Below are 25,288 nucleotides of genomic sequence, written 5' to 3' on the forward strand. Positions count from 1 at the left end.
TAGTATATTGACAGCATTGTTTTCTTTAAAAAATTCACTTAATTTTCTTTACCCTATTACTGAAATGGTAATTGACAAAAACAAACTACATTGTCACCAGAAGAGCAATGCAAAATGTACAAGTGATATATGAAAATCATCTTCCATCTTGAATTTCAATGATGCATTGGGACAACAATTTGTGAGAAACATCTTCACCCATAAAGAAAGATTTTCTTAATTCCTTACCTGTGTGCTGATTAGATATCACCTTGTTTTCACATTAAACAGACTTCCCCGTGAGGAAGCAGCAAGGATGCAGTGACGTTTCCTGGTGTCAACCTGTATTATTTCAGTAGACATTGAAATGAGGATGCATCTTTGATGCCTTTCCAATGAAGCAAGTTTATTTCAGTAATAGGTGAAAAACCATTCCTACAAAGGTGTTAATCAGAGACTTGGCTTTGTGGACACTTTTCAGAGAGCAAATTTGTTAGCATAAACATAAAATCAGAAAATGAAGAGCTGTTTAATCACTCAATTGGACTTTTCTGCCAGCATATTTTTTTTTCTCTGCAACCCACTGCTAAATTGTGCTTCCTAGCTGTTTTTTTATAAAATCACTTAATCAAATCTAACTCTGATTACATCAGAGAAGGCCAGGTACCCTACACCATAAGGGGGGTTTTTGAAATTTTGACTTGTCTACTTAAAGATCACCAAAATCTGATTACAAGGTCAATTACATCCCTGGGTGGGATTGAACCACCAACCTTTTGGTTAATAGCCAAACATGCTAACCGATTGCGCCACAGAGACACCTTGCAAAAGTCAATACTGACAAAGGCTAATAATCATTCATCTAGAACGTTTCCTAGAAAAACTTTAAAAAGTCAATAATCTGGAGAATTTTTGTAAGAAACACATTGGTACTTTCCCATGATGAGTGAGTGCTTCAGGATTTCTTGCACTTACATGGGCTATTAACCAAAAGGTTGGTGGTTCAATCCCACCCAGGGATGTAATTGACCTTGTCATCAGATTTTGGTGATCTTTAAGTAGACAAGTCAAAATTTCAAACCCCCTCTTATGGTGTAGGGTACCTGGCCTTCTCTGACGTAATCAGAGTTAGATTTAATTAAGTGATTTTATAAAAAACAGCTAGGAAGCACAATTTAGCAGTGGGTTGCAGAGAAAAAAATAACATTTTAAACCTACCGGTAATTTTTTTTTCTCGTAGTCCGTAGAGGATGATGGGGACTCCGTAAGGACCATGGGGGATAGACGGGCTCCGCAGCAGACATGGGCACTTTAAGAAAGACTTTAGATCTGGGTGTGCACTGGCTCCTCCCTCTATGCCCCTCCTCCATACCTCAGTTAGAGAAACTGTGCCCAGAGGAGACGGACAGTACGAGGAAAGGATTTTTGTTAATCCAAGGTCAAGATTCATACCAGCCACACCAATCACACCGTATAACTTGTGATATACTACCCAGTTAACAGTATGAAAACAACATAGCATCAGTCCAAGACCGATGAAAACTAACATATAACCCTTATGTAAGCAATAACTATATACAAGTCTTGCAGAAGTAGACCGCACTTGGGACGGGCACCCAGCATCCTCTACGGACTACGAGAAAAAGATTTACCGGTAGGTTTAAAATCTTATCTTCTCTTACGTCCTAGAGGATGCTGGGGACTCCGTAAGGACCATGGGGATTATACCAAAGCTCCCAAACGGGCAGGAGAGTGCGGATGACTCTGCAGCACCGATTGAGCAAACAGGAGGTCCTCCACAGCCAGGGTATCAAACTTATAGAACTTTGCAAAGGTGTTTGAACCAACTTTGACCCACTGCTTGGATGACATCACCATATGCAAATCCATCTGCGGCAGGCCTTCCCCCAGGAATGCTTGCACTAGTTGTTGCATTTGGTTTGTTGTTTGGGGGTGCTTCAGTATTAGGCAGCCTTCTGCCCTCCCATGTTCATCTGAAAATATGTGTTCTCCCTGCAGTTGTTGTCCCCAGATGAGAGATCCTTGTGCTGCCTCAGTTGAATCTCCTTTACTTGACAGAGATGTGCCTGAGCAGCGGCCCTCCCCAGCCCTATCCCAAATCATACTTATTTTGCATAGGAGATACCATGGTCATGAAGATTGTTCTCCCAGGGTTAGGTTCATTCATTGCATTCTGGGTATGCTGACCCCTGTGATTTCCCCAAATGTGGGAAACTCAACTGCATTATTTGTGGTAGTGGGGGACTGTGTTTGTGCTTTCCTCTGGTCAGCTCTGGTAAAAGTCAGATTTCTTTGTCTCAGATCTTCCTCTAGCCTTGTTCTTCTTTCGAGAGTTCCCTTGTGCTGCCTCAGTTGGATCTCCTTCACTTGACAGGGGGGTGCCCGAGCAGCGACCCTCCCCAGCTCTAGCCCAACTCCTACTTACCTGCCAGGTGAGATACTATGATCATGAAGATGCTTCTCCCAGGGCAAGGCTCACCCATTGCACTCTGGGTGTGCTGCCCCTGCGATTTCCCCAAATGTGGGAAACTTGACTGCATAATTTGTGTTTCCCCTGGTCGGCTCTCATATAATTCAGATCTCTTTGTCTCAGGTCGCTCTCCAGCCTAGTTTGCTGTCTGTTTCCACTACTTTTTCTTGAGCCCCTCCCTTCTATACCCTTGTGCACTATCCTGACTTCTCCCGTCTGCTTACTTTGTGCCTTCCAACGCACAATGCAAACTACAGGTAGTGCTGCAGGGCCCACACCCTTTTACTTGCTTTACAGAGCAGCTCTGGAGCTGTTACAGTGCCCAGCTGCTGCAAGAAATCAGCTTGAATGCTCCAGGGGCTGGGGCATAGCCAACATGAGCCCCACACCGAAGGAGGGTGGAGGTGTTTAATGCGAACTAGGGGTCATCCAAGCGCCGCAAAAGGCCGCCATGCCCTGCACACCCCTTTATTCTTTTCATATGCAGACGAGGGTTGAAGCCAACTTTGACCCACTGCTTGGATGACATCACCATATTCAAATCCATCTGCTGCAGGCCTTCCCCCAGGAATGCTTGCACTAGTTGTTGCATTTGGTTTGTTGTTTGGGGGTGCTTCAGTATTAGGCAGCCTTCTGCCCTCCCATGTTCATCTGAAAATATGTGTTCTCCCTGCAGTTGTTGTCCCCAGATGAGAGTTCCCTTGTGCTGCCTCAGTTGAATCTCCTTTACTTGACAGGGGGATGCTCGAGCAGCGACCCTCCCCAGCTCTAGCCCAACTCCTACTTACCTGCCAGGTGAGATACTATGATCATGAAGGTGCTTTTCCCAGGGCAAGGCTCACCCATTGCACTCTGGGTGTGCTGCTCCTGCGATTTCCCCAAATGTGGGAAACTTGACTGCAGAATTTGTGTTTCCCCTGGTCGGCTCTCGTATAATTCAGATCTCTTTGTCTCAGGTCTCTCTACAGCCTAGTTTGCTGTCTGTTTCCACTTCTTTTTTCTTGAGCCCCTCCCTTTTATACCCTTGTGCACTATCCTGACTTCTCCTCCTCTCTGCTTACTTTGTGCCTTCCAATGCACAATGCAAACTACAGGTAGTGCTGCAGGGCCCACACCCTTTTACTTGCCTTACAGAGCAGCTCTGGAGCTGTTACAGTGCCAAGCTGCTGCAAGAAATCAGCTTGAATGCTTCAGGGGCTGGGGCATGGCCAACATGAGACCAACACCGAAGGAGGGTGGGGGTGTTTAATGCAAACTAAGGGTCATCCAAGCGCCGCAAAAGGCCGCCATGCCCTGCACGCCCCTTTTCTCTTTTCATATCCAGACGAGGGTTGAAGCCAACTTTGACCCACTGCTTGGATGACATCACCATATGCAAATCCATCTGCGGCAGGCCTTCCCCCAGGAATGCTTGCACTAGTTGTTGCATTTGGTTTGTTGTTTGGGGGTGCTTCAGTATTAGGCAGCCTTCTGCCCTCCCATGTTCATCTGAAAATATGTGTTCTCCCTGCAGTTGTTGTCCCCAGATGAGAGTTCCCTTGTGCTGCCTCAGTTGAATCTCCTTTACTTGACAGAGATGTGCCTGAGCAGCGGCCCTCCCCAGCCCTATCCCAAATCATATTTATTTTGCATAGGAGATACCATGGTCATGAAGATTATTCTCCCAGGGTGAGGTTCATTCATTGCATTCTGGGTATGCTGACCCCTGCGATTTCCCCAAATGTGGGTAACTCGACTGCATTATTTGTGGTAGTGGGGGACTGTGTTTGTGTTTTCCTCTGGTCAGCTCTGGTAAAAGTCAGATTTCTTTGTTTCAGATCTTCCTCTAGCCTTGTTCTTCTTTCGAGAGTTCCCTTGTGCTGCCTCAGTTGGATCTCCTTCACTTGACAGGGGGGTGCCCGAGCAGCGACCCTCCCCAGCTCAAGCCCAACACCTACTTACCTGCCAGGTGAGATACTATGATCATGAAGGTGCTTCTCCCAGGGCAAGGCTCACCCATTGCACTCTGGGTGTGCTGCCCCTGCGATTTCCCCAAATGTGGGAAACTTGACTGCATAATTTGTGTTTCCCCTGGTCGGCTCTCGTATAATTCAGATCTCTTTGTCTCAGGTCTCTCTCCAGCCTAGTTTGCTGTCTGTTTCCACTTCTTTTTTCTTGAGCCCCTCCCTTTTATACCCTTGTGTACTATCCTGACTTCTCCTCCTGTCTGCTTACTTTGTGCCTTCCAATGCACAATGCAAACTACACACCCTTTTACTTGCCTTACAGAGCAGCTCTGGAGCTGTTACAGTGCCAAGCTGCTGTAAGAAATCAGCTTGAATGCTTCAGGGGCTGGGGCATTGTCAACATGAGCCCCACACCGTAGGAGGGTGGGGGTGTTTAATGCGAACTAAGGGTCATCCAAGCGCCGCAAAAGGCCGCCATGCCCTGCATACCCCTTTTCTCTTTTCATATGCAGATGAGGGTTCCAGCCAACTTTGGCCCACTGCTTGGATGACATCACCGTATGCAAATCCGTCTTCTGCAGAACTTCCCCCAGGAATGCTTGTACTAGTTGTTGCATTTGGTTTGTTGTTTGGGGTGCTTCAGTATTAGGCAGCCTTCTGCCCTCCCATGTTCATCTGAAAATATGTGTTCTCCCTGCAGTTGTTGTCCCCAGATGAGAGTTCCCTTGTGCTGCCTCAGTTGAATCTCCTATACTTGACAGAGATGTGCCTGAGCAGCTGCCCTCCCCAGCCCTATCCCAAATCATACTTATTTTGCATAGGCGATACCATGGTCATGAAGATTGTTCTCCCAGGGTGAGGTTCATTCATTGCATTCTGGGTATGCTGACCCCTGTGATTTCCCCAAATGTGGGAAACTCGACTGCATTATTTGTGGTAGTGGGGGACTGTGTTTGTGCTTTCCTCTGGTCAGCTCTGGTAAAAGTCAGATTTCTTTGTCTCAGATCTTCCTCTAGCCTTGTTCTTCTTTCGAGAGTTCCCTTGTGCTGCCTCAGTTGGATCTCCTTCACTTGACAGGGGGTGCCCGAGCAGCAATCCTCCACAGCTCTGGCCCAACTCCTACTTACCTGCCAGGTGAGATACTATGATCTTCACTGTTAGGGCAATCAGGATGTGGAATTCCCTGCCAGGGAAGGTGGTAATGGCGGACTCTGTAATTGGATTTAAAAAAGGAATGGATACATTTCTGAATGAAAAAGCTATCCAAGGTTATAATACTTAAAATATCAACATGGTTAATCCGGGGGTAACATGAGTTGTAGTAGCTAACTTGTCATAAAACATTATTCAGCAAGTATGTAGAATCATCACAACTTAAAACAGGTTGAACACGATGGGCAATTTGCCTCTATTCAACCTCAAAAACTATGTTACTATATGTTACTATATTACTATGTTACTGTAGTGTCGAAGTCAGAAAAATGTCTCAATGCACACTGCCATATTTGCACCGCACACGGGTCCGTGCTGCGCATGCGTATGCTCTCCCGTGGAAGCGCATACCCGCAATAGCGTGCACTCGCACGCGCAGTATGCGCATTTACGGTAGAGTTTATGTGATCGTAGCGTGCGACTCATTCGTTACAAAAGTTCACAATTAATGTCGTTTATAGATCATGTTCCCCTCAATAGTTTCTGTAAGTTTGGTTTAGATAGAATGTCCCTGAGCGGAGGAGTCCCTCTTTGTATTGCACGAAGGGTCTAACAGGAGTCATACAGCAGTATTTGGTACCCATCGGAAGAGTATTTAATTAGCAATATTCCGGTGTTGGTTTGGAGCGTATTAATCGCTCGTGCGAATAGTTATGAACATAAGAAGTTTATGTCCATTTCTATTATTTACCCATACTCAGGTATGCGGCGGGAAACCCAGTTTCCCACCCACCTGAGCCGTTTAAACTCAGCACAGCCCACCTGTATGAATCAACCTATGACCTTTGGTTACAGTACAGGGCCGAATTCCTGTGTCCAATAAACTGAAGGATTGTAGGACCAGGAGATTGCATTGTGTGTGGGGCATAAATAGGCAGGCCGACCACATCCAGCTCTCACTCTCTCATCAACGGTTATCTGCTGATAATCGGGAGCTGGATATCGAGGCGCAGGCGATCATACCCTTTGTGCGTAAGTTCTCTCCGTAATCATTGTCTTTCTGTGAGCCAATTCCTCTCTCTCCCTCTGTGTCTATTTCTCTCTCTCTATTTTCTCTTTTCTCTCGTAACTCCCCTAGACTAAACTTTATAGTATTGTATTGTATTGTGTTAGGCCAGGATAGTATTGTAGTTTATCCCTTAGTTAGGTGTTTGGTTAGGAAGTCTTTGTTATATTGTAGTGTATCATTTGTACTGTGTTACTCTTTTACAAGTATACTAGATATAATACAGATAATAGGCTTTGGAACCCTAAAACAGTATCTGTGTATTTACTATAGTGTTAAGTGTTCACTTGAGCGTCGGTGACGCTCAAACAGCTTTGTAGGTAGTCAGGCTACACAAAGTTGCATTTACACCCTGTACTCACATTAAAGGTATTCTGTGTGTTTCGTCGGTATAAGGTTTAATATCAAGGTATAGTGTTGTGAGCGTCTGCATCGCTGGTGACCTCCTCGTGGTCTCGAGTGTATGCTACGCCATAGCGAATCATTCCCCTAGACATAACCAATAACGTGTCCTGTGATCGCTGGGCCGTGAGCGAACGTGACGCTTGAGCGTCTCGCCTACGGCTGAGCGATCGTTACGCAAATAGCGTACCATTACGGTATTTCTTAAGTAAACAGCGTACAGTGTTCTTAGCTTCATAAGGGTTGTTTATACGACATAGGAATTTAGCATTGTCAATTGGGGACTCGTCCGATCCTTTTCACATCTGCACTAGGTAGATCAGCAGACATTATCCCCCAGCAAAAGGGTGGGAGGTTGTCTCGCAGTTGCTGACGGGATAAGCGTCTGCTTCACTTAGGTAAAGAGTGCTGAAGGAATCCGGTAACCGGAAGTAAGAACAAAACGCTTGTCTTTTAAAAACTGTTTATTTGTCTTTTGTCTTGCGTACGCACGCATATATCTGCATTTCTGTTCCATTTTTCGTATATCACTATTCCTGTTTGCCAAATTTTATAGTTGATAGAAAGTGCTAAAAGGAGATTTGCTGTTATTTAATAAATAGAGGTAATAGTTAAAGAATAGAACAACACACGGCTTGTCCGAGAGACGAGGCAGCCAGTGTGCAGTGTGGATTGCGGTAGATGATCAGGGATCATCTACATTGATAAAATATATATTGTGTTACGGTGGATCCTTTGCATTGCGTACACGTGTCGCTAACAAAGACTAGCGTACGCAATCCGAAAGGCAGACGCACGCAGCGTACATTACGCAACGTAGCGTCTGGTTACGCCCACGTAGCTCAAGTTGTGATAAAGTTGAATTAGCGCAAAAGCGATAAGTAGCGCAAAAGCGATAAGTGGCGCAAAGGCGATAAGTAACGCACAGCGGTAGATAACGCGACGCGGTAAATAACGCAAATCTATTTTTGGAAAATCTGAAATTTAGTTTAACAGATCCTGCTCCTAATTGGTAACACTCTTGGCCTGAAGACAATTTCTGCGCAGAAATAGATATAGAAACAAAAGTGTACATGTGTTGAGTGAGTGTGTTTTGTATACAAAAGTTTATATAACTTTAAGGTGGAACCAAAAGGAAAGTCGGGTACTCGTTAAGGAACATACGTGTAAGTGACATATACGGTGGCCAGGGAGGCATCTCTGGTTAAATAATATTTGAGCATTAGAGTATAGCGGACCATAAGGTAACAAGACCAGGAGGTCATAAGGTAACAAGACCAGGAGGTCATAAGGAACAAGACCAGGAGGTCATAAGGTAAAAAGGTCCGCTATAAAAGTCCAGTGGCACAACGCCTGGGGTGTTGGTGCAGAACCCATATAGGCCATTAAGCTCTGGCTGAAGGAATTCGCAGCCGAAATTTTCGATTCCACTGGTCGCTCCGCACATAAGATTAGTTGCTTATGTGCTGAACGATTGTACCGCACGTAATTGTGTGCATTAGTAAACCTGACCGGTACTATTTGTGTACGAAGGTCATAAACGCTATTTGTACATTCTGACGTGATTTGTGTAATTTTTTATTTTTGGAAGGGAAGTTCGCTGGTCACTCAGGAACTATCTAACAACCCCAACGTTTACTGGAAAGAGTAAGTGTCCTGCGGGTATCCCTCATATGTTCCAGTAAACTGAAGGTTCCATAGGGGCCCTGTATCGAGTACGCCAGCACCACGTCGGTGTGATCAGGTCGTATTGGTCGAGGTGGGCGAGTGAGTGGGGTACTCGGTAAACCGCCACCGCCGGCCTACTGCGGAGTAATTTGGTTGTCTGTAAAGGCTTGCTGAAAACCTTGATACAGAAAATCCAAGGAGGACTAAGCAACACCTACAGACGATGGGGGCCAGTTGCTCAGGTAGGGGGCGATCAACCCTGGTTCAGGTTGATTCTGTGAACCGACCAGTTGGGTCGGCACGATATGTAATGTGTGAAAAATATGGAATTCACACCGAATCTTTATGTGATGAATGGGAGAGAATGACTGTTCAAGACAGAGACAAGTTCCCAAGAATAGGTAGCTTCAGTCCGGAAGTGTTACAAAATTTAAGGAGGAGGATATGTCTCGTAAAATCATCAAAGAGACGAATTCAGCATCATGATTACTTACAGTTATGGCACCAGGAAGGTGAGATACAGAGAGGTTTGGCTCTGGCGGCAGGATCTGGGGCAGTCAGGAAGTTGATTGCCACAGCTCCTCCTCCACCATATATTGCAGGAGAGAAGTTGATTGCGGAGAGAAACGCACTGGGTTGTAAAACACAAACTCTTAGTAACAATGTAAATGTTAATGATGTTAACCAAATAACTCATGCAAGTATTAACCCGTGCAAGTTGTACCCTGTTTTGAACCTTCCTCAGGAGTGTGAACAAGAAGACGATTCGGCAACGATTTCAGCGCTCTCTCTAGCGGCCACCATAGCAGAGACCACAGTAGGCACAGCACCACCCACGAGATTAGTGAAGGCCCCTAGCGGAGGGATAGGTGAGGTCGTGTCAGCGGGTAAGTACGGCACCATGCATTACACTGAAACAATTGTACCACAAGTTGTAGAATCTACACAGAATGAAGTTGTTAGAATTGCTCCTGTAAAGGTGATAGTAGTTCCCAATGGGAAAACAGATGCATCAGGAGTCACACCCGTCAGGAACATTGCCATGTATTGCCCGTTAACTAGAATGGAATTGAGGACCATAGTGTCTGAATTCCCAGACCCCAGAAAGGATTTAGTGGCAAGCCAAAAATACATCAGGGATTTAGGAAACACTTTAGAGCCCAATAATAAGGATTGGCAGATAGTGTTAAGAGCTTGCTTACCTCCCAGTGTCGACTCAGTTAAATTCTTAGCTGATTGTCTATTAGATAAAGATGTACCACTTACAGATGTGTACGACCAGGATAATGTAAAAAGGATAAATTTGCAGCTAAAAGAATATTTCCCAGCCGTTGCTAAATGGAATAAACTATTCTCCATTAAACAAAAGGAGTCTGAAACGGCAGCAGAATATTTCCACCGGGCATTATCAGAAATGGCAAAATACACTGGTATAGAAGACATAAAGACCAACCCAAACCATCGAGAAGTAGCAGTATCTGTACTGATGGATGGTTTGAAAGAAACATTAAAGGCTAGGGTACAGACCACGCAGCCATGCTGGCGAGGTCTGTCAGTGTCCACTTTGAGAGAGGCTGCTGTTGATCACGACAAAAACATCACTAGGCACAGGGAGTCGCAAAGTGATAAGTTGATGTCCGTAAGTATACAGGCGCTGACCACAAGGCAGCCTGCGTATGTACCACCGAATCCTGTGGATAAGGCAAGTATGATAACATGTTTTTCTTGTAACAAACCAGGACATTTTGCACGAGACTGTAGAGTAAGAAATGTACAAAGATCTTTTCAACCCCCTAGACAACAACACCACACACGACATTGGGAGCAGGGTCCACAGAGGCGGAGTTTTGAGCCACATACAGGGGAAACAAAAAGATATCCCCCAAACAGAGATTGGCATGCCTCTGGTAGTTCCCAGCTAACCCCCGCACAAGTAGTTGCTGCCAATGGGATTCAGGGCGGTCAGCATACCCAATAGGGGTGTGGCCATACCTGTAATCTGCAACCAGTTAAATTGATTGCCAGTCTTGGAAGCGAACCAGAGATTGCAATCAATGTGGCTGGTAAAACTTTAAACTTTCTTGTAGACACAGGGGCGGCCAAGTCAGTGATAAATTCGACAGTGGGCATGAGAACCACTGGTAGGACAGTTCCAGCCATAGGAGTAACAGGAGTAGTCCAGCACTACCCTGTTAGCAAACCAGCCGAGATTACAATAGGGCCTCTGCACACCAAGCATTCCTTTTTGCTGGCTGCATCGGCACCGACCAATCTCCTGGGAAGAGACTTACTATGTAAAATGGGTTGCGTCATTTATTGTACTCCTGAAGGTGTATTCTTGGACATACCTGAGAATCACGCTCAAGAAGTACGAGATATGTTAGACTCCCCATCAAAATTAATGTCACATTCCATTATGACAAATAGGAACCCATCCCAGGTAGAAGAGATGACATCTCAGATACCAGATTCACTTTGGACAAAAGATGGACAAGACACTGGATTAATGGCAAACGTAGCTCCAGTAGTAGTGCAAGTAAAAGATGGTAGGATAGCTCCAAAAATCCCACAGTATCCTCTGAAGCCAGAGGTGGAGTTAGGAGTTTTTCCCGTAATAGAGCGCTTGCTACAACAGGGCATTCTAGTAAGAACGTCCAGCACAGCAAATAGTCCCATCTTCCCTGTTAAAAAGAGTGGGGGGAGGGGTTACAGGCTAGTGCAGGATCTAAGGGGGATTAACAAAATAGTCGAGAGTCAGTTCCCCGTAGTGCCTAATCCAGCTGTCATCCTAATGCAAATTCCTCCCACTGCCAAATTTTTCACTGTTATTGACCTCTGCTCCGCTTTCTTTTCGGTACCTCTGCACCCTGACAGTCAATATTTGTTTGCATTCACATACAGAGGAGTCCAATACACGTGGACTCGATTACCCCAAGGTTTCATAGATAGTCCAAGTATATTTTCTCAGGCTTTGCATGATTGTTTACAGTCTTTTCAACCAGAAAGTGGATCAGTGTTGATACAGTATGTGGATGATCTACTACTGTGTTCTGATTCATTGGAGGCATCCCTGAAAGATACGAAACAGCTCCTGTTTCATCTTTCAGACACAGGTCACAAGGTCTCCAAAGACAAGTTGCAATTATGCCAAGCTAAGGTAAAATATTTGGGACACTGTCTAACACAAGGACTGAGACACCTGACCGCGGATAGAATCCAAGCCATTAGAGACATGACACTACCACAAACCCAGCAACAGATCAGAACGTTTTTAGGAATGTGTGGGTATTGCCGTAATTGGATCCCAGGGTTTTCCATATTGGCACTACCTCTGCAGGAAATGGTCTCCTCAAACAAACCTGATCGGATTTCGCATACAGACGAATCTGAAACGGCATTTGAGAGACTCAAACAGTGTCTAACACAGGCACCTGCACTAGGTATGCCAGACTATGGGAAACCCTTTGAACTATACGGAACAGAAAGTGCTGGGTGCGCAGCAGGTGTACTAACACAAAAACACGGTGACGCCAGCAGGCCAGTTGCATACTACAGCGCTCAGCTAGATACGGTAGCGCGGTCCCTCCCCACATGCTTGCGTAGCGTTGCGGCGATAGCATTGCTAGTGACGAAAAGCGAAGATGTCGTGCTAGGCCACAACCTCACAATCCATACACCACATGCAGTATCTGCCTTATTAAATTCTGCCCAAACCAGACATGTCTCATCAGCAAGGTTTACGAGATGGGAATTGGCATTAATGGCCCCAGTAAACATCACCATAAGGAGATGCAGCGCATTAAACCCTGCAACATTTCTCCCAGGTGTGCCTGGACAGGCACAAAGGGTGGGAGGTGAGAGTGATGGGGAAGGAGGATTTTATACAAAGGAGGATGCACATGATTGTATGGAATATTTGACCCAAAATTTTACCGCAAGGCCTGACATCAGTGACAATCCACTAGAAGATGCAGAGTTTGTGTTCCACTCAAGAGAGAGCAGTCTGGAAGGCAAAGGGATATGGCCAGGAGCCCTCAGGGCTCTGGACGGATGGACATGGTAAACCAGTGGCCCCCAGGGCATACCTTCCATGTCTGGCTGAAGCAGCTCACGGGCTGACTCATCTAGGCAAGGAGGGGATGTGCAAATTGGTAAGAGCATACTGGTGCGCCCCAGGATTCTCCTCTCATGCTGGTAAAAGAGCAATGTCATGCCTTACCTGTCTGAGAAAGAATATTGGAAAGGCAATACCTACAGAACCCTCCCATATCCCACCTGCCGGCGGCCCTTTCCAAGTAATACAAATTGACTTCATCCAATTGCCCCCATGTAGAAACTTAAAGTATGTACTTGTCTGTATAGATGTTTTCTCGAATTGGGTCGAAGCTTTTCCAGCAGCTACAAATACCGCTATGTTTACAGCTAAGAAAATTGTGCAGGAATTTGTATGTAGATATGGTATCCCTAGAATCATTGAAAGTGATAGGGGTACCCATTTTACAGGTGATGTCTTTCAAGGAATGTGTAAGTTGATGGGAATTGATAGCAAGCTGCACACTCCGTACCGTCCACAGGCGAGTGCGAAGGTCGAAAGAGTGAACAGCACTATTAAAAATAAATTGAGTAAAGTAATGGCAGAGACAGGATTGACGTGGCCAGAAGCTTTACCCATTGTTTTGTATAGCATCAGAACCACTCCCAGGTCCCCTCTTAATCTGTCTCCTTTTGAAATTCTGTTTGGTCGACAACCGCATGTCATGATTAACCCTCAGGATGATTTGAAATGTAACAATGAAGTAACTGTAAAGTACTTGATTAACATGAGTAAGCAGTTGAGGAGTCAAAATGATAATCTGAAGTTGGTGATTCCTGATTTACCAGATAGTAATTGTCATGACATTGAACCTGGGGATTATGTAATGATACGAAATTTTCTACGCTCAGGTTGTCTTATTGATAGATGGGAAGGACCATACCAGGTCTTATTGACTAGCACCACAGCATTGAAGGTTGCTGAGAGAGAGACTTGGGTCCATTCATCCCACTGCAAGAAGGTTGCTGACCCAGAGAAGTCCCGTGATAAGGAACAGACGGTAGAGGTTGTATCACTGGAGTGTCTGTTCCAGGAGGACTGAGGCGGCACCTGAGCCTTGAAGATCGAAAGCAGTTGTCGACTCCCTTCTCCCTTTTATTGTTTTTCTCCACTTCCCATCCCTTCTCCCTTGATATTTCTTTTTCCCCTTTCTCATTCTTCTCCATTTCCTCCTCAAAGATGGACTTGCCCAAAGAGACTGTGATCCGGATTTTGATGTTAACCATGATGTTGACCAGAGCAGTCTGTTCCGGCGAGAGTACCATAGAGGTCGAGAGAGGTTCTGGAATGGGTTCCGATTATGATGATGGAGGCGTAGTTTTCCAAGATCAACCAATCCAACAAGCAAAGGCGAGTATCAGAAAACGATCCGATAGAAGAAATTGTGATGGATTGTTAGCTGAGGAAAATTGTATCTGTAGGCTCTGTGGTAATCTGGTTGAAGATGGATGCATAAAGCAATGCCAATCTAGTTTTAATATCCATATGGACCGGCATCCATTGAGTGACTATCACTCTCTAGTGGGTAACGTGTTGAACCAAACAGATTGTTGGGTATGCTCTCAAGTACCTCAGGGTCACAGCAAATCAGGGCTAGTACCATTTCCTTTAACGTTAGGGGAGGTACTTGAGCTAAGTGGTGGGAGACCGGTGGACCGGAGGTTTAACATCTCCAGCCCTCCCAGTTTGAAGCTCCACCAATACCATGTGGATAGGTCCCTCTTATGTTTTAACATCTCCAATCCTAGAAAACCGGGAAATTGGGAAGTGTCATGGAGCAACCTTACCATGACCTTTTCACACAGAGCAGATAGAATGCCTACAGATACAGAGCTTGTACGCCACATAGCCAGTAGAGGAAAATCTTTCCGGTATAGGTATACCTTAGGAAATAGAATTACTAAAGTTGGAGAGGTATCACCAGGATACTGTGCACATATCGTACAAACCGATACATGTATTAGACAGATGGAAGAATTAGGGTCAGGAGATTTCACCTGGAAGGTTTGTAACATGGTCATGTCCTTCTCCGTCCCTTATGTTCTCCCCGATGATGCATATTTCATATGCGGGAGAAAGGCGTACAAGTGGCTTGCCCCAAACTCTGAAGGATTGTGTTATATTGGAAAAGTATTGCCTGAAGTGATGACTGTAACACATGACAAAATGAAGGACATACACCGTGGTGCCCAAGCTCCTTATACTCACACTCACTACGAGCACCTTGTTAAAAGACAACTGTCAGAAAGGTTAGAGCATCCGGCCTCTGATCTTATCCATGAATCCACCGGGATTCAGGTTCTGGTAGCGTTAGATTTCACTCGTACCGCTCGAGGAGTGATGAATTATAAATACATTTCCGCACTCGCCAATTTGTTAGATAATATCACTGAAATGTATGATGACACGTTTAGATACACTGGAAGAGAACTTCAAGCTTACAAAACAGAACTAGTTCAGCATAGGATGGTTCTTAATTACCTTACAGCAGTAACAGGCGGATATTGTGTTACATTGGCAACACAGTACGGTATAAAGTGTTGCACGTATATCACAAATAACACCGAGGATCCGGTAGAGGTCATAGACCAAAAGATGGACGATATTCTGCAATTAAAGTGGGAATTTCGTCGGAAACACAATCTCACCCTTGCTGCTGTAGGTAATGAGCTGACTGGTTGGGTGTCATGGTTGAACCCGCGAAATTGGTTCTCCGGTTTGGGAGAGTGGGCTCAAGGAGTCATAATGGATGTTGGAAAGTTTCTCCTGTGTATCTTAGGTGTTGTTATATCTATTGGATTGATATTTAGATGCGGGCAGGCTTTGATGAGGTGTAAACAAAGTACGAAAGTGATGAGCTTGAGGAGTGAGGAAACTGTAATTAACCTGGATTTGATTTATGACCCAATGCTAGAAACCATGACGTAATGATGTAATGAGTATACGGTCCGTCTTTCACCCATTTCTATGTTTTCCTCCGAGGTACAAAGACCCACGTAGACGAAGGACCTGATGAGCCAAGGGGCCGACAACGGAAAGATGGAAAGAAGAAGAGCAGACGACCTGATATACAAGATTTTATGGACAATGCCATGGGTACCCCAGTTTCCCTAGGAACTTTAAAATCACGCTAGCCCAACATTTTTTGTAAATCCATGGACGTTGTTTGCTTTACTCACGATTTATGAGCAAAAGCACAAAGAAGAAGACTGCAATCAAACGACACCAATCAAGACCTCAATCGACGAACGTACATTAACCTGACATAGAATATCATTGCATTTTTCGTAAGTGTTCTTTATCTTCATCTCTGCAACCCTCAGGTAATAACACACATAGTCGATAGGGAATACAGGCACAGATAGCAGCAACCACATACCCCCCCAATTCATGTATCATCAACTAAAATGTGCATCCCCATTGTGTTACAACCACAGCCGAAATGAGCTCGGTAGAGTTTGACAGCCCATCCACAGACCTGTACCACAGGATAAGAAGGAATTCAAATGTATACTTCGCAATACCTCGAAGCTTGATTTACCACACGTACGGCACGATGATACATGACCCCCCCAAACATGGACTCATACACACATGCTCCTGCTTTCTCACTAGGTCATACTCTCTTCACACCTACTCCATTCTTCCTCCTTTCCCCACCATGGAAATCAATTAACCCCTGACTTACATTTTTCTCCTTAAATATTTTGTGGCAGTTATTATTGACTGCCAAAGGGTGGACTGTCGAAGTCAGAAAAATGTCTCAATGCACACTGCCATATTTGCACCGCACACGGGTCCGTGCTGCGCATGCGTATGCTCTCCCGTGGAAGCGCATACCCGCAATAGCGTGCACTCGCACGCGCAGTATGCGCATTTACGGTAGAGTTTATGTGATCGTAGCGTGCGACTCATTCGTTACAAAAGTTCACAATTAATGTCGTTTATAGATCATGTTCCCCTCAATAGTTTCTGTAAGTTTGGTTTAGATAGAATGTCCCTGAGCGGAGGAGTCCCTCTTTGTATTGCACGAAGGGTCTAACAGGAGTCATACAGCAGTATTTGGTACCCATCGGAAGAGTATTTAATTAGCAATATTCCGGTGTTGGTTTGGAGCGTATTAATCGCTCGTGCGAATAGTTATGAACATAAGAAGTTTATGTCCATTTCTATTATTTACCCATACTCAGGTATGCGGCGGGAAACCCAGTTTCCCACCCACCTGAGCCGTTTAAACTCAGCACAGCCCACCTGTATGAATCAACCTATGACCTTTGGTTACAGTACAGGGCCGAATTCCTGTGTCCAATAAACTGAAGGATTGTAGGACCAGGAGATTGCATTGTGTGTGGGGCATAAATAGGCAGGCCGACCACATCCAGCTCTCACTCTCTCATCAACGGTTATCTGCTGATAATCGGGAGCTGGATATCGAGGCGCAGGCGATCATACCCTTTGTGCGTAAGTTCTCTCCGTAATCATTGTCTTTCTGTGAGCCAATTCCTCTCTCTCCCTCTGTGTCTATTTCTCTCTCTCTATTTTCTCTTTTCTCTCGTAACTCCCCTAGACTAAACTTTATAGTATTGTATTGTATTGTGTTAGGCCAGGATAGTATTGTAGTTTATCCCTTAGTTAGGTGTTTGGTTAGGAAGTCTTTGTTATATTGTAGTGTATCATTTGTACTGTGTTACTCTTTTACAAGTATACTAGATATAATACAGATAATAGGCTTTGGAACCCTAAAACAGTATCTGTGTATTTACTATAGTGTTAAGTGTTCACTTGAGCGTCGGTGACGCTCAAACAGCTTTGTAGGTAGTCAGGCTACACAAAGTTGCATTTACACCCTGTACTCACATTAAAGGTATTCTGTGTGTTTCGTCGGTATAAGGTTTAATATCAAGGTATAGTGTTGTGAGCGTCTGCATCGCTGGTGACCTCCTCGTGGTCTCGAGTGTATGCTACGCCATAGCGAATCATTCCCCTAGACATAACCAATAACGTGTCCTGTGATCGCTGGGCCGTGAGCGAACGTGACGCTTGAGCGTCTCGCCTACGGCTGAGCGATCGTTACGCAAATAGCGTACCATTACGGTATTTCTTAAGTAAACAGCGTACAGTGTTCTTAGCTTCATAAGGGTTGTTTATACGACATAGGAATTTAGCATTGTCAGTAGTATACAGAACACCACAATGCAATGAGCAGTGATAGTGAGCACTGATGAGGATACTAGAACTGACACTGAGCAGCAAGATGCAGCACTGGACTATTAGTAATGTACTGTAGTATGCTGAGCACAACAATGCAGCACAAGACAATGAGCAGTGATACTGAGCACTGATGAGGATACTACTGAGAACTGACACTGAGCAGGAGAGACACACTACTAGTATTACTGAGCAGCAATAAGTATCCACTGATACTGAGCACTGATATTGAGATTTCCACTGAGAGAACATAGCCACGTCCTCTCCGCTCTCTCTTCAATGCACGAGTAAAAATGGCGGCAACGCGCAGCTCTTTATATGGAATCCGAATCTCGCGAGAATCCGACAGCGGGATGATGACATTTTCCCTTGTTCAGGTTTTCCGAGTCAGACGGGAACAACCGAGCCTGCCTCGGACCAGTGTAAACCACGTGGAGTTCGTGGGGAATTCGGTTCTCGGAGAACCGAACCCGCTCCTCTCTACCTTATACCCATCAATTTTTTTTATTTTCAATCTAAGCCCCTGCAGTTTTCTGTAAGCATCTGCTTTGCTATGATGATCAACAAGTCACAAGGGCAAACACTCAGGGCTTGAGGCGTAGATCTTAGGACCAGCTGCTACAAGCATGGCAGAGGTGTCACTATCACTGGTGACACCCAGAGAGGTGGCGAGGGAGATTGTAATGCAGTGCGCGCAGATAAGCAGCGCAATGGTAAAAAGGAGGCATGGTTTCATAGGTAGGGGCGTGGCCTGGTGGCCTGAATCTACATTTTGTTGCTCCGGGTGTCCCGGGGGTTGGGGGCTGCACCGGGGACTAGTGTGTGAGCGGTGCTGGCTCCTGCACAGTGACAGGGCATGGCCACTAGAGATGTGCACCAGAAATTTTTCGGGTTTTGTGTTTTGGTTTTGGGTTCGGTTCCGCGGCCGTGTTTTGGGTTCGAACGCGTTTTGGCTAAACCTCACCGAATTTTTATTGTCGGATTCGGGTGTGTTTTGGATTCGGGTGTTTTTTTCAAAAAAACCCTAAAAAACAGCTTAAATCATAGAATTTGGGAGTCATTTTGATCCCAAAGTATTATTAACCTCAATAACCATAATTTCCACTCATTTTCAGTCTATTCTTAACACCTCACACCTCACAATATTATTTTTAGTCCTAAAATTTGCACCGAGGTCGCTGGATGACTAAGCTCAGCGACCCAAGTGGTCGATACAAACACCTGGCCCATCTAGGAGTGGCACTGCAGTGTCACGCAGGATGGCCCTTCCAAAAAACACTCCCCAAACAGCACATGACGCAAAGAAAAAAAGAGGCGCAATGAGGTAGCTGTGTGACTAAGCTCAGCGACCCAAGTGGCCAACACAAACACCTGGCCCATCTAGGAGTGGCACTGCAGTGTCACGCAGGATGGCCCTTCCAAAAACACTCCCCAAACAGCACATGACGCAAAGAAAAAAAGAGGCGCAATGAGGTAGCTGTGTGACTAAGCTCAGCGACCCAAGTGGCCGACACAAACACCTTGCCCATCTAGGAGTGGCACTGCAGTGTCACGCAGGATGGCCCTTCCAAAAAACACTCCCCAAACAGCACATGACGCAAAGAAAAAAAGAGGCGCAATGAGGTAGCTGTGTGACTAAGCTCAGCGACCCAAGTGGCCGACACAAACACCTGGCCCATCTAGGAGTGTCACTGCAGTGTCACGCAGGATGGCCCTTCCAAAAAACACTCCCCAAACAGCACATGACGCAAAGAAAAAAAGAGGCGCAATGAGGTAGCTGCGTGACTAAGCTCAGCGACCCAAGTGGCCGACACAAACACCTGGCCCATCTAGGAGTGGCACTGCAGTGTCACGCAGGATGGCCCTTCCAAAAAACACTCCCCAAACAGCACATGACGCAAAGAAAAATGAAAGAAAAAAGAGGTGCAAGATGGAATTGTCCTTGGGCCCTCCCACCCACCCTTATGTTGTATAAACAGGACATGCACACTTTAACCAACCCATCATTTCAGTGACAGGGTCTGCCACACGACTGTGACTGATATGACGGGTTGGTTTGGACCCCCACCAAAAAAGAAGCAATTAATCTCTCCTTGCACAAACTGGCTCTACAGAGGCAAGATGTCCACCTCATCATCATCCTCCGATTCATCACCGTGTACATCCCCCTCCTCACAGATTATCAATTCGTCCCCACTGGAATCCACCATCTCAGCTCCCTGTGTACTTTGTGGAGGCAATTGCTGCTGGTCAATGTCTCCACGGAGCAATTGATTATAATTCATTTTAATGAACATCATCTTCTCCACATTTTCTGGAAGTAACCTCGTACGCCGATTGCTGACAAGGTGAGCGGCGGCACTAAACACTCTTTCGGAGTACACACTTGTGGGAGGGCAATTTAGGTAGAATAAAGCCAGTTTGTGCAAGGGCCTCCAAATTGCCTCTTTTTCCTGCCAGTATACGTACTGACTGTCTGACGTGCCTACTTGGATGCGGTCACTCATATAATCCTCCACCATTCTTTCAATGGTGAGAGAATCATATGCAGTGACAGTAGACGACATGTCCGTAATCGTTGGCAGGTCCTTCAGTCCGGACCAGATGTCAGCATCAGCAGTCGCTCCAGACTGCCCTGCATCACCGCCAGCGGGTGGGCTCGGAATTCTGAGCCTTTTCCTCGCACCCCCAATTGCGGGAGAATGTGAAGGAGGAGCTGTTGACCGATCAAGTTCCACTTGACTTGATAATTTTCTCACCAGCAGGTCTTTGAACCCCTGCAGACTTGTGTCTGCCGGAAAGAGAGATACAACGTAGGTTTTAAATCTAGGATCGAGCACGGTGGCCAAAATGTAGTGCTCTGATTTCAACAGATTGACCACCCGTGAATCCTGGTTAAGCGAATGAAGGGCTCCATCCACAAGTCCCACATGCCTAGCGGAATCGCTCTGTCTTAGCTCCTCCTTCAATGTCTCCAGCTTCTTCTGCAAAAGCCTGATGACAGGAATGACCTGACTCAGGCTGGCAGTGTCTGAACTGACTTCACGTGTGGCAAGTTCAAAAGGTTTCAGAACCTTGCACAACGTTGAAATCATTCTCCACTGCGCTTGAGACAGGTGCATTCTACCTCCTATATCGTGGTCAGATGTATAGGCTTGAATGGCCTTTTGCTGCTCCTCCATCCTCTGAAGCATATAGAGGGTTGAATTCCACCTCGTTACCACTTCTTGCTTCAGATGATGGCAGGGCAGGTTCAGGCGTTTTTGGTGTTGCTCCAGTCTTCTGTACGTGGTGCCTGTACGCAGAAAGTGTCCCGCAATTCTTCTGGCCACCGACAGCATCTCTTGCACGCCCCTTGTCTATTTTTAAATAATTCTGCACCACCAAATTCAAGGTATGTGCAAAACATGGGACGTGCTGGAATTTGCCCAGATATAATGCACGCACAATATTGCTGGCGTTGTCCGATGCCACAAATCCACAGGAGAGTCCAATTGGGGTAAGCCATTCTGCGATGATCTTCCTCAGTTGCCGTAAGAGGTTTTCAGCTGTGTGCGTATTCTGGAAAGCGGTGATACAAAGCGTAGCCTGCCTAGGAAAGAGTTGGCGTTTGCGAGATGCTGCTACTGGTGCCGCCGCTGCTGTTCTTGCGGCGGGAGTCAATACATCTACCCAGTGGGCTGTCACAGTCATATAGTCCTGAGTCTGCCCTGCCCCACTTGTCCACATGTCCGTGGTTAAGTGGACATTGGGTACAACTGCATTTTTTAGGACACTGGTGAGTCTTTTTCTGAGGTCTGTGTACATTTTCGGTATCGCCTGCCTAGAGAAATGGAACCTAGATGGTATTTGGTACCGGGGACACAGTACCTCAATCAAGTCTATAGTTGGCTCTGAAGTAATGATGGATACCGGAACCACGTTTCTCACCGCCCAGGATGCCAAGGCCTCAGTTATCTGGGATGACCATCGACTCCCAGCAGCAACAACAGCAGCGCCAGCTGCAGTAGGCGTTACACTCAAGGATGCATCGGAGGAATCCCAGGCAGGAGAGAACTCGTCAGAATTGCCAGTGACATGGCCTGCAGGACTATTGGCATTCCTGGGGAAGGAGGAAATTGACACTGAGGGAGTTGGTGGGGTGGTTTGCGTGAGCTTGGTTACAAGAGGAAGGGATTTACTGGTTAGTGGACTGCTTCCGCTGTCACCCAAAGTTTTTGAACTTGTCACTGACTTATGATGAATGCGCTGCAGGTGACGTATAAGGGAGGATGTTCCCGAGGTGGTTAACGTCCTTACCCCTACTTATTACAGCTTGACAAAGGCAACACACGGCTTGACACCTGTTGTTCGCATTTCTGTTGAAATACTTCCACACCGAAGAGCTGATTTTTTTGGTATTTTCACCAGGCATGTCAATGGCCATATTCCTCCCACGGACAACAGGTGTCTCTCCGGGTGCCTGACTTAAACAAACCACCTCACCATCAGAATCCTCCTTGTCAATTTCCTCCCCAGCGCCAGCAACACCCATATCCTCCTCATCCTGGTGTACTTCAACACTGACATCTTCAATCTGACTATCAGGAACTGGACTGTGGGTGCTCCTTCCAGCACTTGCAGGGGGTGTGCAAATGGTGGAAGGTGCATGCTCTTCACGTCCAGTGTTGGGAAGGTCAGGCATCGCAACCGACACAATTGGACTCTCCTTGTGGATTTGTGATTTTGAAGAACGCACAGTTCTTTGCTGTGCTTTTGCCAGCTTAAGTCTTTTAATTTTTCTAGCGAGAGGCTGAGTGCTTCCATCCTCATGTGAAGCTGAACCACTAGCCATGAACATAGGCCAGGGCCTCAGCCGTTCCTTGCCACTCCGTGTGGTAAACGGCATATTGGCAAGTTTACGCTTCTCCTCCGACGATTTTTATTTAGATTTTTGAGTCCTTTTTTTACTGATCTTTTGTGTTTTGGATTTTACATGCTCTGTACTATGACATTGGGCATCGGCCTTGGCAGACGACGTTGATGGAATTTCATCTTCTCGGCCATGACTAGTGGCAGCAGCTTCAGCACGAGGTGGAAGTGGATCTTGATCTTTCCCTATTTTTGGAACCTCAACATTTTTGTTCTCCATATTTTAATAGGCACAACTAAAAGGCACCTCAGGTAAACAATGGAGATGGATGGATACTAGTATACTTATGGATGACGAGTGACTGACGACACAGAGGTAGCTACAGCCGTGGACTACCGTACTGCGTCTGCTAGTATAGAGATGATAATTAATGATATAAAAAAAAAATATATATAACTACTGTAGGTATATATAATATAATGACGGACCTGGTGGACACTGTCAGCAGACTGCTAAACTACTAGTATGAAGAAGATAGAAAAAAACCCCACCACAGGTAGGTAGGTATACAATTATGGACGAGCACTGACGACACAGAGATAGCCACAGCCGTGGCCTACCATACTGCGTCTGCTAGTATAGAGATGATAATTAATGATATAAAAAAAAATATATAACTACTGTAGGTATATATAATATAATGACGGACCTGGTGGACACTGTCAGCAGACTGCTAAACTACTAGTATGAAGAAGATAGAAAAAAAACTCCACCACAGGTAGGTATACAATTATGGACGAGTGACGACACAGAGGTAGGTACAGCCGTGGACTACCGTACTGCGTCTGCTAGTATAGATAATATACTAAATATATTACTACTGTAGGTATATAATATAATGACGGACCTGGTGGACACTGTCAGCAGACTCCTAAACTACTAGTATGAAGAAGATAGAAAAAAAACCCCCACCACAGGTAGGTAGGTATACAATTATGGACGAGCACTGACGACACAGAGATAGCCACAGCCGTGGCCTACCGTACTGCGTCTGCTAGCATAGATAATATACTAAATATATTACTACTGTAGGTATATAATATAATGACGGACCTGGTGGACACTGTCAGCAGACTCCTAAACTACTAGTATGAAGAAGATAGAAAAAAAAAACCCCACCACAGGTTGGTATACAATTATGGACGAGTGACGACACAGAGGTAGGTACAGCCGTGGACTACCGTACTGCGTCTGCTAGTATAGATAATATACTAAATATATTACTACTGTAGGTATATAATATAATTACGGACCTGGTGGACACTGTCAGCAGACTCCTAAACTACTAGTATGAAGAAGATAGAAAAAAAAAACCACCACAGTTAGGTATACAATTATGGACGAGTGACGACACAGAGGTAGGTACAGCCATGGACTACCGTACTGCGTCTGCTAGTATAGATAATATACTAAATATATTACTACTGTAGGTATATAATATAATGACGGACCTGGTGGACACTGTCAGCAGACTCCTAAACTACTAGTATGAAGAAGATAGAAAAAAAAAACCACCACAGGTAGGTATACAATTATGGACGAGCACTGACGACACAGAGATAGCCACAGCCGTGGACTACCGTACTGCGTCTGCTAGTATAGATAATATAATAAATATATTACTACTGTAGGTATATAATATAATGATGGACCTGGTGGACACTGTCAGCAGACTCCTAAACTACTAGTATGAAGAAGATAGAAAAAAAAAACCCACCACAGGTAGGTAGGTATACAATTATGGACGAGCACTGACGACACAGAGATAGCCACAGCCGTGGACTACCGTACTGCGTCTGCTAATATAGAGATGATAAAGATGATAGAGATGAAAAAAAAAATATAACACTACTGCAGGTAAATATTTATATAATATAATGTATGACGGACCTGCTGGACACTGTCAGCAGAATGCGTTTATAGAATAAAAAAAAAAAACACCACAGGAGTGTTTAACTTTTTCAGGCAGACAATATACTGGTGGTCACACTGGCAGCAAAAGTGTGCACTGTACTCCTGCTATAACTGCTCCCCAGTCTCCCCCACAATTAAGCTGTGTGAGCAGTGAGCACTCAGCACAGTCAGATATACATAGATGATATATCATGCAGCACACTGAGGCTGAGCACAGATATGGTATGTGTATCGTTTTTTTTCAGGCAGAGAACGGATTATAAATAATAAAACTGGTGGTCACTATCAGCAAAACTCTGCACTACTGAGTACTCCTGACAAGTTCAACTGCTCCCCAAATTAGTAGTAAATCAAATGTCACTCGTCTCTATCTTCTAATCTAAACGGAGAGGACCCCAGCCACGTCCTCTCCCTATCAATCTCAATGCACGTGTGAAAATGGCGGCAACGCGCGGCT

At 45.4% G+C, this 25,288-nt stretch overlaps 6 non-coding genes and 1 pseudogene across 6 annotated transcripts; 6 read left to right on the forward strand and 1 right to left on the reverse strand.

Annotated features, from left to right (window-relative positions):
* Positions 1–724: 724 nt before the first annotated feature.
* On the reverse strand, positions 725–798 carry TRNAN-AUU (transfer RNA asparagine (anticodon AUU)). Its single transcript has one exon. It is a non-coding gene; the product is annotated as a tRNA-Asn (tRNA).
* Positions 799–2,101: 1,303 nt separating this feature from the next.
* On the forward strand, positions 2,102–2,265 carry LOC135028434 (U1 spliceosomal RNA). Its single transcript, XR_010224744.1, has one exon. It is a non-coding gene; the product is annotated as a U1 spliceosomal RNA (small nuclear RNA).
* A 152-nt stretch (positions 2,266–2,417) lies between these two features.
* On the forward strand, positions 2,418–2,559 carry LOC135028293 (U1 spliceosomal RNA; annotated as a pseudogene).
* Positions 2,560–3,250: 691 nt separating this feature from the next.
* On the forward strand, positions 3,251–3,413 carry LOC135028329 (U1 spliceosomal RNA). The gene has a single exon (XR_010224672.1). It is a non-coding gene; the product is annotated as a U1 spliceosomal RNA (small nuclear RNA).
* Positions 3,414–4,087: 674 nt separating this feature from the next.
* On the forward strand, positions 4,088–4,251 carry LOC135028202 (U1 spliceosomal RNA). The gene has a single exon (XR_010224551.1). It is a non-coding gene; the product is annotated as a U1 spliceosomal RNA (small nuclear RNA).
* A 152-nt stretch (positions 4,252–4,403) lies between these two features.
* On the forward strand, positions 4,404–4,566 carry LOC135028240 (U1 spliceosomal RNA). Its single transcript, XR_010224589.1, has one exon. It is a non-coding gene; the product is annotated as a U1 spliceosomal RNA (small nuclear RNA).
* Positions 4,567–5,220: 654 nt separating this feature from the next.
* LOC135028167 (U1 spliceosomal RNA) lies at positions 5,221–5,384 on the forward strand. The gene has a single exon (XR_010224518.1). It is a non-coding gene; the product is annotated as a U1 spliceosomal RNA (small nuclear RNA).
* The last annotated feature ends 19,904 nt before the right edge of the window (positions 5,385–25,288 follow it).

Source organism: Pseudophryne corroboree, unplaced genomic scaffold (genome assembly GCF_028390025.1).
Source record: "Pseudophryne corroboree isolate aPseCor3 unplaced genomic scaffold, aPseCor3.hap2 scaffold_475, whole genome shotgun sequence".
Lineage (NCBI taxonomy): Eukaryota > Metazoa > Chordata > Amphibia > Anura > Myobatrachidae > Pseudophryne > Pseudophryne corroboree.